General features: G+C 40.3%; 28 non-coding genes across 28 annotated transcripts; all 28 read right to left on the bottom strand.

Moving 5' to 3' along the window:
- Positions 1-102: 102 nt before the first annotated feature.
- Positions 103-221, bottom strand: LOC137724036 (5S ribosomal RNA). The gene has a single exon (XR_011067158.1). It is a non-coding gene; the product is annotated as a 5S ribosomal RNA (ribosomal RNA).
- Positions 222-440: 219 nt separating this feature from the next.
- LOC137724033 (5S ribosomal RNA) lies at positions 441-559 on the bottom strand. The gene has a single exon (XR_011067155.1). It is a non-coding gene; the product is annotated as a 5S ribosomal RNA (ribosomal RNA).
- Positions 560-781: 222 nt separating this feature from the next.
- LOC137723854 (5S ribosomal RNA) lies at positions 782-900 on the bottom strand. Its single transcript, XR_011067009.1, has one exon. It is a non-coding gene; the product is annotated as a 5S ribosomal RNA (ribosomal RNA).
- A 222-nt stretch (positions 901-1,122) lies between these two features.
- On the bottom strand, positions 1,123-1,241 carry LOC137723884 (5S ribosomal RNA). The gene has a single exon (XR_011067037.1). It is a non-coding gene; the product is annotated as a 5S ribosomal RNA (ribosomal RNA).
- Positions 1,242-1,461: 220 nt separating this feature from the next.
- Positions 1,462-1,580, bottom strand: LOC137723863 (5S ribosomal RNA). The gene has a single exon (XR_011067018.1). It is a non-coding gene; the product is annotated as a 5S ribosomal RNA (ribosomal RNA).
- A 221-nt stretch (positions 1,581-1,801) lies between these two features.
- LOC137724021 (5S ribosomal RNA) lies at positions 1,802-1,920 on the bottom strand. The gene has a single exon (XR_011067144.1). It is a non-coding gene; the product is annotated as a 5S ribosomal RNA (ribosomal RNA).
- A 222-nt stretch (positions 1,921-2,142) lies between these two features.
- LOC137723853 (5S ribosomal RNA) lies at positions 2,143-2,261 on the bottom strand. Its single transcript, XR_011067008.1, has one exon. It is a non-coding gene; the product is annotated as a 5S ribosomal RNA (ribosomal RNA).
- A 222-nt stretch (positions 2,262-2,483) lies between these two features.
- Positions 2,484-2,602, bottom strand: LOC137723883 (5S ribosomal RNA). Its single transcript, XR_011067036.1, has one exon. It is a non-coding gene; the product is annotated as a 5S ribosomal RNA (ribosomal RNA).
- Positions 2,603-2,822: 220 nt separating this feature from the next.
- On the bottom strand, positions 2,823-2,941 carry LOC137723862 (5S ribosomal RNA). The gene has a single exon (XR_011067017.1). It is a non-coding gene; the product is annotated as a 5S ribosomal RNA (ribosomal RNA).
- Positions 2,942-3,162: 221 nt separating this feature from the next.
- Positions 3,163-3,281, bottom strand: LOC137724009 (5S ribosomal RNA). Its single transcript, XR_011067134.1, has one exon. It is a non-coding gene; the product is annotated as a 5S ribosomal RNA (ribosomal RNA).
- A 219-nt stretch (positions 3,282-3,500) lies between these two features.
- On the bottom strand, positions 3,501-3,619 carry LOC137723912 (5S ribosomal RNA). Its single transcript, XR_011067064.1, has one exon. It is a non-coding gene; the product is annotated as a 5S ribosomal RNA (ribosomal RNA).
- Positions 3,620-3,838: 219 nt separating this feature from the next.
- Positions 3,839-3,957, bottom strand: LOC137724006 (5S ribosomal RNA). The gene has a single exon (XR_011067131.1). It is a non-coding gene; the product is annotated as a 5S ribosomal RNA (ribosomal RNA).
- A 219-nt stretch (positions 3,958-4,176) lies between these two features.
- Positions 4,177-4,295, bottom strand: LOC137724005 (5S ribosomal RNA). The gene has a single exon (XR_011067130.1). It is a non-coding gene; the product is annotated as a 5S ribosomal RNA (ribosomal RNA).
- Positions 4,296-4,517: 222 nt separating this feature from the next.
- Positions 4,518-4,636, bottom strand: LOC137723852 (5S ribosomal RNA). The gene has a single exon (XR_011067007.1). It is a non-coding gene; the product is annotated as a 5S ribosomal RNA (ribosomal RNA).
- Positions 4,637-4,858: 222 nt separating this feature from the next.
- LOC137723880 (5S ribosomal RNA) lies at positions 4,859-4,977 on the bottom strand. The gene has a single exon (XR_011067034.1). It is a non-coding gene; the product is annotated as a 5S ribosomal RNA (ribosomal RNA).
- A 220-nt stretch (positions 4,978-5,197) lies between these two features.
- Positions 5,198-5,316, bottom strand: LOC137723861 (5S ribosomal RNA). The gene has a single exon (XR_011067016.1). It is a non-coding gene; the product is annotated as a 5S ribosomal RNA (ribosomal RNA).
- Positions 5,317-5,537: 221 nt separating this feature from the next.
- Positions 5,538-5,656, bottom strand: LOC137724004 (5S ribosomal RNA). Its single transcript, XR_011067129.1, has one exon. It is a non-coding gene; the product is annotated as a 5S ribosomal RNA (ribosomal RNA).
- Positions 5,657-5,875: 219 nt separating this feature from the next.
- LOC137723911 (5S ribosomal RNA) lies at positions 5,876-5,994 on the bottom strand. The gene has a single exon (XR_011067063.1). It is a non-coding gene; the product is annotated as a 5S ribosomal RNA (ribosomal RNA).
- A 219-nt stretch (positions 5,995-6,213) lies between these two features.
- On the bottom strand, positions 6,214-6,332 carry LOC137724003 (5S ribosomal RNA). Its single transcript, XR_011067128.1, has one exon. It is a non-coding gene; the product is annotated as a 5S ribosomal RNA (ribosomal RNA).
- Positions 6,333-6,554: 222 nt separating this feature from the next.
- Positions 6,555-6,673, bottom strand: LOC137724001 (5S ribosomal RNA). The gene has a single exon (XR_011067126.1). It is a non-coding gene; the product is annotated as a 5S ribosomal RNA (ribosomal RNA).
- Positions 6,674-6,895: 222 nt separating this feature from the next.
- LOC137724000 (5S ribosomal RNA) lies at positions 6,896-7,014 on the bottom strand. Its single transcript, XR_011067125.1, has one exon. It is a non-coding gene; the product is annotated as a 5S ribosomal RNA (ribosomal RNA).
- Positions 7,015-7,236: 222 nt separating this feature from the next.
- LOC137723999 (5S ribosomal RNA) lies at positions 7,237-7,355 on the bottom strand. The gene has a single exon (XR_011067124.1). It is a non-coding gene; the product is annotated as a 5S ribosomal RNA (ribosomal RNA).
- A 222-nt stretch (positions 7,356-7,577) lies between these two features.
- On the bottom strand, positions 7,578-7,696 carry LOC137723998 (5S ribosomal RNA). Its single transcript, XR_011067123.1, has one exon. It is a non-coding gene; the product is annotated as a 5S ribosomal RNA (ribosomal RNA).
- Positions 7,697-7,915: 219 nt separating this feature from the next.
- LOC137723997 (5S ribosomal RNA) lies at positions 7,916-8,034 on the bottom strand. The gene has a single exon (XR_011067122.1). It is a non-coding gene; the product is annotated as a 5S ribosomal RNA (ribosomal RNA).
- A 222-nt stretch (positions 8,035-8,256) lies between these two features.
- LOC137723851 (5S ribosomal RNA) lies at positions 8,257-8,375 on the bottom strand. The gene has a single exon (XR_011067006.1). It is a non-coding gene; the product is annotated as a 5S ribosomal RNA (ribosomal RNA).
- Positions 8,376-8,597: 222 nt separating this feature from the next.
- Positions 8,598-8,716, bottom strand: LOC137723879 (5S ribosomal RNA). The gene has a single exon (XR_011067033.1). It is a non-coding gene; the product is annotated as a 5S ribosomal RNA (ribosomal RNA).
- Positions 8,717-8,938: 222 nt separating this feature from the next.
- Positions 8,939-9,057, bottom strand: LOC137723996 (5S ribosomal RNA). The gene has a single exon (XR_011067121.1). It is a non-coding gene; the product is annotated as a 5S ribosomal RNA (ribosomal RNA).
- A 222-nt stretch (positions 9,058-9,279) lies between these two features.
- Positions 9,280-9,398, bottom strand: LOC137723994 (5S ribosomal RNA). The gene has a single exon (XR_011067120.1). It is a non-coding gene; the product is annotated as a 5S ribosomal RNA (ribosomal RNA).
- Positions 9,399-9,462: the final 64 nt, after the last annotated feature.

Raw genomic sequence — 9,462 nt, 5'->3', positions numbered from 1 at the left:
TTTTTTTTTTTTGTTTTCCTTCTTCTTTCTCTCATCTCCCAAGCACGACACATATAAGCCGCTAAATATACCAAAAAAAAAAAAATACCGCAAAAAGGTGGGGGGATGCAACACGAGGACTTCCCAGGAGGTCACCCATCCTAGTACTACTCTCGCCCAAACTCGCTTAACTTCGGAGTTCTGATGGGATCCGGTGCATGTGAGTTGGTATGATCGCATCCGTTAGTCTAACCCTTCTAATTCTATATAACCATTTCTTTGCCCATGACTTCGTAACCTTTTTTCATGTGCAAAATATTAATCGAGGTGATCCTTCGAAATTCAAAAATTAAAATTCGTCTTTTTTTTTTTGTTTTCCTTCTTCTTTCTCTCATCTCCCAAGCACGACACATATAAGCCGCTAAATATACCAAAAAAAAAAAATACCGCAAAAAGGTGGGGGGATGCAACACGAGGACTTCCCAGGAGGTCACCCATCCTAGTACTACTCTCGCCCAAACTCGCTTAACTTCGGAGTTCTGATGGGATCCGGTGCATGTGAGTTGGTATGATCGCATCCGTTAGTCTAACCCTTCTAATTCTATATAACCATTTCTTTGCCCATGACTTCGTAACCTTTTTTCATGTGCAAAATATTAATCGAGGTGATCCTTCGAAATTCAAAAATTAAAATTCGTCTTTTTTTTTTTTTGTTTTCCTTCTTCTTTCTCTCATCTCCCAAGCACGACACATATAAGCCGCTAAATATACCAAAAAAAAAAAAATACCGCAAAAAGGTGGGGGGATGCAACACGAGGACTTCCCAGGAGGTCACCCATCCTAGTACTACTCTCGCCCAAACTCGCTTAACTTCGGAGTTCCGATGGGATCCGGTGCATGTGAGTTGGTATGATCGCATCCGTTAGTCTAACCCTTCTAATTCTATATAACCATTTCTTTGCCCATGACTTCGTAACCTTTTTTCATGTGCAAAATATTAATCGAGGCGATCCTTCGAAATTCAAAAATTAAAATTCGTCTTTTTTTTTTTTTGTTTTCCTTCTTCTTTCTCTCATCTCCCAAGCACGACACATATAAGCCGCTAAATATACCAAAAAAAAAAAAATACCGCAAAAAGGTGGGGGGATGCAACACGAGGACTTCCCAGGAGGTCACCCATCCTAGTACTACTCTCGCCCAAACTCGCTTAACTTCGGAGTTCTGATGCGATCCGGTGCATGTGAGTTGGTATGATCGCATCCGTTAGTCCAACCCTTCTAATTCTATATAACCATTTCTTTGCCCATGACTTCGTAACCTTTTTTCATGTGCAAAATATTAATCGAGGTGATCCTTCGAAATTCAAAAATTAAAATTCGTCTTTTTTTTTTTGTTTTCCTTCTTCTTTCTCTCATCTCCCAAGCACGACACATATAAGCCGCAAAATATACCAAAAAAAAAAAAATACCGCAAAAAGGTGGGGGGATGCAACACGAGGACTTCCCAGGAGGTCACCCATCCTAGTACTACTCTCGCCCAAACACGCTTAACTTCGGAGTTCTGATGGGATCCGGTGCATGTGAGTTGGTATGATCGCATCCGTTAGTCTAACCCTTCTAATTCTATATAACCATTTCTTTGCCCATGACTTCGTAACCTTTTTTCATGTGCAAAATATTAATCGAGGTGATCCTTCGAAATTCAAAAATCAAAATTCGTCTTTTTTTTTTTTTGTTTTCCTTCTTCTTTCTCTCATCTCCCAAGCACGACACATATAAGCCGCTAAATATACCAAAAAAAAAAAATACCGCAAAAAGGTGGGGGGATGCAACACGAGGACTTCCCAGGAGGTCACCCATCCTAGTACTACTCTCGCCCAAACTCGCTTAACTTCGGAGTTCTGATGGGATCCGGTGCATGTGAGTTGGTATGATCGCATCCGTTAGTCCAACCCTTCTAATTCTATATAACCATTTCTTTGCCCATGACTTCGTAACCTTTTTTCATGTGCAAAATATTAATCGAGGTGATCCTTCGAAATTCAAAAATTAAAATTCGTCTTTTTTTTTTTTTGTTTTCCTTCTTCTTTCTCTCATCTCCCAAGCACGACACATATAAGCCGCTAAATATACCAAAAAAAAAAAAATACCGCAAAAAGGTGGGGGGATGCAACACGAGGACTTCCCAGGAGGTCACCCATCCTAGTACTACTCTCGCCCAAACTCGCTTAACTTCGGAGTTCCGATGGGATCCGGTGCATGTGAGTTGGTATGATCGCATCCGTTAGTCTAACCCTTCTAATTCTATATAACCATTTCTTTGCCCATGACTTCGTAACCTTTTTTCATGTGCAAAATATTAATCGAGGCGATCCTTCGAAATTCAAAAATTAAAATTCGTCTTTTTTTTTTTTTGTTTTCCTTCTTCTTTCTCTCATCTCCCAAGCACGACACATATAAGCCGCTAAATATACCAAAAAAAAAAAAATACCGCAAAAAGGTGGGGGGATGCAACACGAGGACTTCCCAGGAGGTCACCCATCCTAGTACTACTCTCGCCCAAACTCGCTTAACTTCGGAGTTCTGATGCGATCCGGTGCATGTGAGTTGGTATGATCGCATCCGTTAGTCCAACCCTTCTAATTCTATATAACCATTTCTTTGCCCATGACTTCGTAACCTTTTTTCATGTGCAAAATATTAATCGAGGTGATCCTTCGAAATTCAAAAATTAAAATTCGTCTTTTTTTTTTTGTTTTCCTTCTTCTTTCTCTCATCTCCCAAGCACGACACATATAAGCCGCAAAATATACCAAAAAAAAAAAAATACCGCAAAAAGGTGGGGGGATGCAACACGAGGACTTCCCAGGAGGTCACCCATCCTAGTACTACTCTCGCCCAAACACGCTTAACTTCGGAGTTCTGATGGGATCCGGTGCATGTGAGTTGGTATGATCGCATCCGTTAGTCTAACCCTTCTAATTCTATATAACCATTTCTTTGCCCATGACTTCGTAACCTTTTTTCATGTGCAAAATATTAATCGAGGTGATCCTTCGAAATTCAAAAATCAAAATTCGTCTTTTTTTTTTTTTGTTTTCCTTCTTCTTTCTCTCATCTCCCAAGCACGACACATATAAGCCGCTAAATATACCAAAAAAAAAAAATACCGCAAAAAGGTGGGGGGATGCAACACGAGGACTTCCCAGGAGGTCACCCATCCTAGTACTACTCTCGCCCAAACTCGCTTAACTTCGGAGTTCTGATGGGATCCGGTGCATGTGAGTTGGTATGATCGCATCCGTTAGTCCAACCCTTCTAATTCTATATAACCATTTCTTTGCCCATGACTTCGTAACCTTTTTTCATGTGCAAAATATTAATCGAGGTGATCCTTCGAAATTCAAAAATTAAAATTCGTCTTTTTTTTTTTGTTTTCCTTCTTCTTTCTCTCATCTCCCAAGCACGACACATATAAGCCGCAAAATATACCAAAAAAAAAAAATACCGCAAAAAGGTGGGGGGATGCAACATGAGGACTTCCCAGGAGGTCACCCATCCTAGTACTACTCTCGCCCAAACACGCTTAACTTCGGAGTTCTGATGGGATCCGGTGCATGTGAGTTGGTATGATCGCATCCGTTAGTCTAACCCTTCTAATTCTATATAACCATTTCTTTGCCCATGACTTCGTAACCTTTTTTCATGTGCAAAATATTAATCGAGGTGATCCTTCGAAATTCAAAAATTAAAATTCGTCTTTTTTTTTTTGTTTTCCTTCTTCTTTCTCTCATCTCCCAAGCACGACACATATAAGCCGCTAAATATACCAAAAAAAAAAAATACCGCAAAAAGGTGGGGGGATGCAACACGAGGACTTCCCAGGAGGTCACCCATCCTAGTACTACTCTCGCCCAAACTCGCTTAACTTCGGAGTTCTGATGGGATCCGGTGCATGTGAGTTGGTATGATCGCATCCGTTAGTCTAACCCTTCTAATTCTATATAACCATTTCTTTGCCCATGACTTCGTAACCTTTTTTCATGTGCAAAATATTAATCGAGGTGATCCTTCGAAATTCAAAAATTAAAATTCGTCTTTTTTTTTTTGTTTTCCTTCTTCTTTCTCTCATCTCCCAAGCACGACACATATAAGCCGCTAAATATACCAAAAAAAAAAAATACCGCAAAAAGGTGGGGGGATGCAACACGAGGACTTCCCAGGAGGTCACCCATCCTAGTACTACTCTCGCCCAAACTCGCTTAACTTCGGAGTTCTGATGGGATCCGGTGCATGTGAGTTGGTATGATCGCATCCGTTAGTCTAACCCTTCTAATTCTATATAACCATTTCTTTGCCCATGACTTCGTAACCTTTTTTCATGTGCAAAATATTAATCGAGGTGATCCTTCGAAATTCAAAAATTAAAATTCGTCTTTTTTTTTTTTTGTTTTCCTTCTTCTTTCTCTCATCTCCCAAGCACGACACATATAAGCCGCTAAATATACCAAAAAAAAAAAAATACCGCAAAAAGGTGGGGGGATGCAACACGAGGACTTCCCAGGAGGTCACCCATCCTAGTACTACTCTCGCCCAAACTCGCTTAACTTCGGAGTTCCGATGGGATCCGGTGCATGTGAGTTGGTATGATCGCATCCGTTAGTCTAACCCTTCTAATTCTATATAACCATTTCTTTGCCCATGACTTCGTAACCTTTTTTCATGTGCAAAATATTAATCGAGGCGATCCTTCGAAATTCAAAAATTAAAATTCGTCTTTTTTTTTTTTTGTTTTCCTTCTTCTTTCTCTCATCTCCCAAGCACGACACATATAAGCCGCTAAATATACCAAAAAAAAAAAAATACCGCAAAAAGGTGGGGGGATGCAACACGAGGACTTCCCAGGAGGTCACCCATCCTAGTACTACTCTCGCCCAAACTCGCTTAACTTCGGAGTTCTGATGCGATCCGGTGCATGTGAGTTGGTATGATCGCATCCGTTAGTCCAACCCTTCTAATTCTATATAACCATTTCTTTGCCCATGACTTCGTAACCTTTTTTCATGTGCAAAATATTAATCGAGGTGATCCTTCGAAATTCAAAAATTAAAATTCGTCTTTTTTTTTTTGTTTTCCTTCTTCTTTCTCTCATCTCCCAAGCACGACACATATAAGCCGCAAAATATACCAAAAAAAAAAAAATACCGCAAAAAGGTGGGGGGATGCAACACGAGGACTTCCCAGGAGGTCACCCATCCTAGTACTACTCTCGCCCAAACACGCTTAACTTCGGAGTTCTGATGGGATCCGGTGCATGTGAGTTGGTATGATCGCATCCGTTAGTCTAACCCTTCTAATTCTATATAACCATTTCTTTGCCCATGACTTCGTAACCTTTTTTCATGTGCAAAATATTAATCGAGGTGATCCTTCGAAATTCAAAAATCAAAATTCGTCTTTTTTTTTTTTTGTTTTCCTTCTTCTTTCTCTCATCTCCCAAGCACGACACATATAAGCCGCTAAATATACCAAAAAAAAAAAATACCGCAAAAAGGTGGGGGGATGCAACACGAGGACTTCCCAGGAGGTCACCCATCCTAGTACTACTCTCGCCCAAACTCGCTTAACTTCGGAGTTCTGATGGGATCCGGTGCATGTGAGTTGGTATGATCGCATCCGTTAGTCCAACCCTTCTAATTCTATATAACCATTTCTTTGCCCATGACTTCGTAACCTTTTTTCATGTGCAAAATATTAATCGAGGTGATCCTTCGAAATTCAAAAATTAAAATTCGTCTTTTTTTTTTTGTTTTCCTTCTTCTTTCTCTCATCTCCCAAGCACGACACATATAAGCCGCAAAATATACCAAAAAAAAAAAATACCGCAAAAAGGTGGGGGGATGCAACATGAGGACTTCCCAGGAGGTCACCCATCCTAGTACTACTCTCGCCCAAACACGCTTAACTTCGGAGTTCTGATGGGATCCGGTGCATGTGAGTTGGTATGATCGCATCCGTTAGTCTAACCCTTCTAATTCTATATAACCATTTCTTTGCCCATGACTTCGTAACCTTTTTTCATGTGCAAAATATTAATCGAGGTGATCCTTCGAAATTCAAAAATTAAAATTCGTCTTTTTTTTTTTGTTTTCCTTCTTCTTTCTCTCATCTCCCAAGCACGACACATATAAGCCGCTAAATATACCAAAAAAAAAAAATACCGCAAAAAGGTGGGGGGATGCAACACGAGGACTTCCCAGGAGGTCACCCATCCTAGTACTACTCTCGCCCAAACTCGCTTAACTTCGGAGTTCTGATGGGATCCGGTGCATGTGAGTTGGTATGATCGCATCCGTTAGTCTAACCCTTCTAATTCTATATAACCATTTCTTTGCCCATGACTTCGTAACCTTTTTTCATGTGCAAAATATTAATCGAGGTGATCCTTCGAAATTCAAAAATTAAAATTCGTCTTTTTTTTTTTTTGTTTTCCTTCTTCTTTCTCTCATCTCCCAAGCACGACACATATAAGCCGCTAAATATACCAAAAAAAAAAAAATACCGCAAAAAGGTGGGGGGATGCAACACGAGGACTTCCCAGGAGGTCACCCATCCTAGTACTACTCTCGCCCAAACTCGCTTAACTTCGGAGTTCTGATGGGATCCGGTGCATGTGAGTTGGTATGATCGCATCCGTTAGTCTAACCCTTCTAATTCTATATAACCATTTCTTTGCCCATGACTTCGTAACCTTTTTTCATGTGCAAAATATTAATCGAGGTGATCCTTCGAAATTCAAAAATTAAAATTCGTCTTTTTTTTTTTTTGTTTTCCTTCTTCTTTCTCTCATCTCCCAAGCACGACACATATAAGCCGCTAAATATACCAAAAAAAAAAAAATACCGCAAAAAGGTGGGGGGATGCAACACGAGGACTTCCCAGGAGGTCACCCATCCTAGTACTACTCTCGCCCAAACTCGCTTAACTTCGGAGTTCTGATGGGATCCGGTGCATGTGAGTTGGTATGATCGCATCCGTTAGTCTAACCCTTCTAATTCTATATAACCATTTCTTTGCCCATGACTTCGTAACCTTTTTTCATGTGCAAAATATTAATCGAGGTGATCCTTCGAAATTCAAAAATTAAAATTCGCCTTTTTTTTTTTTTGGTTTCCTTCTTCTTTCTCTCATCTCCCAAGCACGACACATATAAGCCGCTAAATATACCAAAAAAAAAAAAATACCGCAAAAAGGTGGGGGGATGCAACACGAGGACTTCCCAGGAGGTCACCCATCCTAGTACTACTCTCGCCCAAACTCGCTTAACTTCGGAGTTCTGATGGGATCCGGTGCATGTGAGTTGGTATGATCGCATCCGTTAGTCCAACCCTTCTAATTCTATATAACCATTTCTTTGCCCATGACTTCGTAACCTTTTTTCATGTGCAAAATATTAATCGAGGTGATCCTTCGAAATTCAAAAATTAAAATTCGTCTTTTTTTTTTTTTGCTTTCCTTCTTCTTTCTCTCATCTCCCAAGCACGACACATATAAGCCCCTAAATATACCAAAAAAAAAAAAATACCGCAAAAAGGTGGGGGGATGCAACACGAGGACTTCCCAGGAGGTCACCCATCCTAGTACTACTCTCGCCCAAACTCGCTTAACTTCGGAGTTCTGATGGGATCCGGTGCATGTGAGTTGGTATGATCGCATCCGTTAGTCTAACCCTTCTAATTCTATATAACCATTTCTTTGCCCATGACTTCGTAACCTTTTTTCATGTGCAAAATATTAATCGAGGTGATCCTTCGAAATTCAAAAATTAAAATTCGTCTTTTTTTTTTTGTTTTCCTTCTTCTTTCTCTCATCTCCCAAGCACGACACATATAAGCCGCTAAATATACCAAAAAAAAAAAATACCGCAAAAAGGTGGGGGGATGCAACACGAGGACTTCCCAGGAGGTCACCCATCCTAGTACTACTCTCGCCCAAACTCGCTTAACTTCGGAGTTCTGATGGGATCCGGTGCATGTGAGTTGGTATGATCGCATCCGTTAGTCTAACCCTTCTAATTCTATATAACCATTTCTTTGCCCATGACTTCGTAACCTTTTTTCATGTGCAAAATATTAATCGAGGTGATCCTTCGAAATTCAAAAATTAAAATTCGTCTTTTTTTTTTTTTGTTTTCCTTCTTCTTTCTCTCATCTCCCAAGCACGACACATATAAGCCGCTAAATATACCAAAAAAAAAAAAATACCGCAAAAAGGTGGGGGGATGCAACACGAGGACTTCCCAGGAGGTCACCCATCCTAGTACTACTCTCGCCCAAACTCGCTTAACTTCGGAGTTCCGATGGGATCCGGTGCATGTGAGTTGGTATGATCGCATCCGTTAGTCTAACCCTTCTAATTCTATATAACCATTTCTTTGCCCATGACTTCGTAACCTTTTTTCATGTGCAAAATATTAATCGAGGCGATCCTTCGAAATTCAAAAATTAAAATTCGTCTTTTTTTTTTTTTGTTTTCCTTCTTCTTTCTCTCATCTCCCAAGCACGACACATATAAGCCGCTAAATATACCAAAAAAAAAAAAATACCGCAAAAAGGTGGGGGGATGCAACACGAGGACTTCCCAGGAGGTCACCCATCCTAGTACTACTCTCGCCCAAACTCGCTTAACTTCGGAGTTCTGATGCGATCCGGTGCATGTGAGTTGGTATGATCGCATCCGTTAGTCCAACCCTTCTAATTCTATATAACCATTTCTTTGCCCATGACTTCGTAACCTTTTTTCATGTGCAAAATATTAATCGAGGTGATCCTTCGAAATTCAAAAATTAAAATTCGTCTTTTTTTTTTTTTGTTTTCCTTCTTCTTTCTCTCATCTCCCAAGCACGACACATATAAGCCGCTAAATATACCAAAAAAAAAAAAATACCGCAAAAAGGTGGGGGGATGCAACACGAGGACTTCCCAGGAGGTCACCCATCCTAGTACTACTCTCGCCCAAACTCGCTTAACTTCGGAGTTCTGATGGGATCCGGTGCATGTGAGTTGGTATGATCGCATCCGTTAGTCTAACCCTTCTAATTCTATATAACCATTTCTTTGCCCATGACTTCGTAACCTTTTTTCATGTGCAAAATATTAATCGAGGTGATCCTTCGAAATTCAAAAATTAAAATTCGTCTTTTTTTTTTTTTGTTTTCCTTCTTCTTTCTCTCATCTCCCAAGCACGACACATATAAGCCGCTAAATATACCAAAAAAAAAAAAATACCGCAAAAAGGTGGGGGGATGCAACACGAGGACTTCCCAGGAGGTCACCCATCCTAGTACTACTCTCGCCCAAACTCGCTTAACTTCGGAGTTCTGATGGGATCCGGTGCATGTGAGTTGGTATGATCGCATCCGTTAGTCTAACCCTTCTAATTCTATATAACCATTTCTTTGCCCATGACTTCGTAACCTTTTTTC

Source organism: Pyrus communis, chromosome 17 (genome assembly GCF_963583255.1).
Source record: "Pyrus communis chromosome 17, drPyrComm1.1, whole genome shotgun sequence".
NCBI lineage: Eukaryota > Viridiplantae > Streptophyta > Magnoliopsida > Rosales > Rosaceae > Pyrus > Pyrus communis.
Note: the sequence above shows the minus strand (reverse complement) of the source record. Positions and strands in the feature narration are given on the sequence as shown.